The sequence below is a fragment of the Cupressus sempervirens genome, chromosome 2 (genome assembly GCF_028749045.1).
Source record: "Cupressus sempervirens isolate cs-2001-9-10 chromosome 2, ASM2874904v1, whole genome shotgun sequence".
Classification (NCBI taxonomy): domain Eukaryota; kingdom Viridiplantae; phylum Streptophyta; class Pinopsida; order Cupressales; family Cupressaceae; genus Cupressus; species Cupressus sempervirens.
In genome coordinates, this window is record NC_143119.1 from 558,692,412 (window position 1) to 558,696,509 (window position 4,098).

At 53.0% G+C, this 4,098-nt stretch overlaps 1 non-coding gene and 1 pseudogene across 1 annotated transcript; both read left to right on the forward strand.

Moving 5' to 3' along the window:
* The first annotated feature begins 126 nt into the window (after positions 1-126).
* On the forward strand, positions 127-280 carry LOC149573919 (5.8S ribosomal RNA). Its single transcript, XR_016361199.1, has one exon. It is a non-coding gene; the product is annotated as a 5.8S ribosomal RNA (ribosomal RNA).
* A 247-nt stretch (positions 281-527) lies between these two features.
* On the forward strand, positions 528-2,390 carry LOC149573920 (25S ribosomal RNA; annotated as a pseudogene).
* The last annotated feature ends 1,708 nt before the right edge of the window (positions 2,391-4,098 follow it).

The following is a 4,098-nucleotide window of genomic DNA, read 5'->3' on the forward strand; positions in this document are numbered from 1 at the left end:
GTTCGGGATGTGTCAACACCCAACAACACATGGGTGCATCGCGCACCTTAGAAATCCAAAGAACGAAGCGCGAGCCAGCGCCTTCCATTCTTGGGTCACCGAAAGGCAAAAAAAAAACAAAATCATGACTCTCGGCAATGGATATCTCGGCTCTCACCATGATGAAGAATGTAGCAAAATGCGATACTTAGTGTGAATTGCAAAATCCCGTGAATCATCAAGTCTTTGAATGCAAGTTGCGCCCAAGGCCTCGGCCAAGGGCACGTCTACTTGGGCGTTGCACTGCAAAATTTTTCCCTCCCCGACAAGGAGCGGAGATGGCCGTCCATGTCCGCAAGTGGCGCGTGCTCGGCTGAAATGAGCACGAGGTCCGTCGATCCGTCGCGACGAGCGGTGGCTCGCAAAGGCCGGCGTTGGTTTGCGCCGATCGAATGATTCCTCGCAAGGAACTTTATTCTGGGCTCAGCGGCCCGCCGCAGTGTGGGCATTGCTGCATCTCTATCGCATCCCCAAGTCAGGCATGAGTACCCGCTGAGTTTAAGCATATCAATAAGCGGAGGAAAAGAAACTTACCAGGATTCCCCTAGTAACGGCGAGCGAACCGGGAAGAGCCCAGCATGAAAATCGACGGCCGCGCCTGTCGAATTGTAGTCTGTAGAAGCGTCCTCAGTGACGGACCAGGCCCAAGTCCCCTGGAAGGGGGCGCCGGAGAGGGTGAGAGCCCCGTCGGGCCCGAACCCTGTCGCACCACGAGGCACTGTCGGCGAGTCAGGTTGTTTGGGAATGCAGCCCTAATCGGGTGGTAAATTCCGTCCAAGGCTAAATATGGGCGAGAGACCGATAGCGAACAAGTACCGTGAGGGAAAGATGAAAAGGACTTTGAAAAGAGAGTTAAAGAGTGCTTGAAATTGGCAGGAGGGAAGCGGATGGAGGCCGATGATGTGCCCCGGTCGGATGCGAAACAGTGTGAGCCGGCCTGCCGCTCGGTTCGGGGGACGTGCCAGCACAGGCTGTCGCGGCGGCACAAGCACGACCTTTTGGTTGCACAAATACTTCTGTCGCGGCGGTCGAGGAGCGATGCGCGTACCTTTACGGCGGGCTCTCGGGCACCTGTGCGCTCTTGGCACTGGCCAGTGGGCTTTCCATCTGACCCGTCTTCAAACACGGACCAAGGAGTCTAACATGTGTGCGAGTTGGCAGGTTGGGAAAACCCACGAGGCGCAAGGAAGCTGATGGTGAGATCCCCTCTCGGGGGGTGCACCGCTAACTGACCCTGATCTTCTGTGAAGGGTTCGAGTGCGAGCACACCTGTTGGGACCCGAAAGATGGTGAACTATGCCTGAGTAGGGTGAAGCCAGAGGAAACTCTGGTGGAGGCCCACAGTGATACTGACATGCAAATCGTTCGTCTGACTTGGGTATAGGGGTGAAAGACTAATCGAACCGTCTAGTAGCTGGTTTCCTCCGAAGTTTCCCTCAGGATAGCTGGAGCTCACGTGCGAGTTTTATCGGGTAAAGCAAATGATTAGAGGCATCGGGGGCATAACGCCCTCGACCTATTCTCAAACTTTAAATAGGTAAGTCGGCGAGGCTGCTCTGTTGAGCCGCGCCACGGAATCGCGAGCTCCAAGTGGGCCATTTTTGGTAAGCAGAACTGGTGATGCAGGATGAACCGAAAGCCGAGTTACGGTGCCAAATTGCGTGCTAACCCAGATCCCACAAAGGGTGTTGGTTGATTAAGACAGCAGGACGGTGGTCATGGAAGTTGAAATCCGCTAAGGAGTGTGTAACAACTCACCTGCCGAATCAACTAGCCCCGAAAATGGATGGCGCTGAAGCGTGCAACCTATACTCGGCCGTTGGGGCAAGTGCCAGGCTCCGATGAGTAGGGGGACGCGGGGGTTGTTGCGAAACCTTGGGCGTGAGCTTGGGTGGACCGGCCCCCGATGCAGATCTTGGTGGTAGTAGCAAATATTCAAATGAGAACTTTGAAGACTGAACTGGGGAAAGGTTCCATGTGAACAGCACTTGGATATGGGTTAGTCGATCCTAAGAGATGGGGAAACCCTATTTCAAGGGCACACTTTGCGTGATCATCGAAAGGGAATCGGGTTAATATTCCTGAACCGGGACGTGGCGGCGGACGGCAACATTAGGAAATCTGGAGACGTCGGTGGGGACCCCGAGAAGAGTTATCTTTTCTTTTTAACAGCTTGCCCACCCTGAAATCGGTTCAACCGGAGATAGGGTCTAGCGGCTGGAAGAGCACCGCACGTCCCGCGGTGTCTGGTGCGCCTTCGATGGCCCTTGAAAATCTAGAGGACCGAGTACCGTTCACGCTCGGTCATACTCATAACCGCATCAGGTCTCCAATTTGAACAGCCTCTGGTCAATAGAACAATGTAGGTAAGGGAAGTCTGCAAAATGGATCCGTAACTTCGAGAAAAGGATTGGCTCTAAGGGCTGGGCCTAGGGGTCTGTGCCTCGAACTTGTGGGCTGTTGGCAGCCTGCCCGAGCTACTCCCGCGGCGAGGGCAGGCCGTCGTGTGCCGATCGGGCGACGGACGCAGGACGCCCCCTTCGGAGGGCTTTCCCTAGGCGGCGAACAGTCGACTCAGAACTGGTACGGACAAGGGGAATCTGACTGTTTAATTAAAACAAAGCATTGCGTTGGTCCCTGCGGATGCTGACGCAATGTGATTTCTGCCCAATGCTCTGAATGTCAAAGTGAAGAAAACCACTGAGATTCAGCCCTCTGTCGCCTCGATTCATAAAACCTTTTTTGACTCTGAGGCGGGTGGGGTTTGTAATTTGCGCGAGGGCGAGAAAATCTCCCAAGTGCCAAATTCCGGGTGGGGGTGGGGTATGCAAGGTTTTTTCTTGCGAGCTCGTAACGTAACAATCTCTCAGGTGCCAAATTCCCGGCGGGCGGGGTTTTCAATTTGTGCGAGTGCGAGAAGAATCTTCCAAGTGCCAAATTTCGGGCGGGTGGGGTTTGCAATTTTTTGCGAGGGCGGGAAAACTCTCCCAGGTGGTGTTTTCGCAATTTCTGCCGGGGCGAAAAAATCTCCCAAGTGCCAAATTCCTGGTGGGTGGGGTTTGCAATTTCCGCCAGGGCAGAAAAATCTCTCGAGTGCCAAATTCCGGGCGGGAGGGAGGGGTTTTGTAGAAATTTCTGCCAGGGCAGAAAAATCTCCCGAGTGCCAAATTTTGGGCGAGTGGGGTTTTGTAGAATTTCCACGAGGGGGAAAAAAATCTCCCGAGTCCCAAATTTTGAGCTGGTGGGGTTTGCGATTTTTGAAAGGGCGGAAAAATCTCCGAAGTGCCGAATTCCACGCGGGTGGGGTTTTGTGATTTCCGCAAGTGCGAAAAAGTTTTCCATGTGGGTCAGGTTTGCAATTTTTGTGAGGGCGGAAAAATCTTCCAAGTCCAAATTCTGGGCAGGCGGGGTTTCGTAATTTTCCAAGTGCCAAATTCTGAGCGGGTGGGGTTTGTAAATTCTGCGAGGGCGGAAAAAACTTCCAAGTCCAAATTTTGAGCGGGTGGGGTTTGTAAATTTTAGTGAGGGCAGAAAAATCTTCTGACTGCAAATTCCAGGTGGGTCCCCGAGTTTTGTAATTTTTGCGAGGGCAGACGACTCATGTACGTGATCCAAAACCGGTCAACTTATTTTTTTGGTTAACGCCCAAGGTTTTGAACTCAAATCGAGTTGGCTACCCCGACTCGAATCGCCTCTGAATTTTTTGCACAACCCATCTCACCGTGCTCGACTTGATTCTAAGTGCCTCGAGTCATGTACGTGGTCCAAAAGAGGTCAACCTTTTTTTTTTTGGGGGTTAATGCCCAAAGTTTTCAACTCGAACCGTGTCAGCAACCCCGACACGAATCGCCCGAATTACCTGAACCCCGACTCGAATCGCGTCGAGCCTTAACCGCCTCCAATTTTTTTGCACGACTCATGTCACCGTGCTCGACATGATTCTAAGTGCACCGAGTCATGTGCGTGATCCAAAGGCGGTCAACTCTTTTTTTCGGTTAACGCCCAAAGTTTTCAACCCAAATTGTGTCGGCGACCCCGACTCGTATCGCCTCGAGCCTT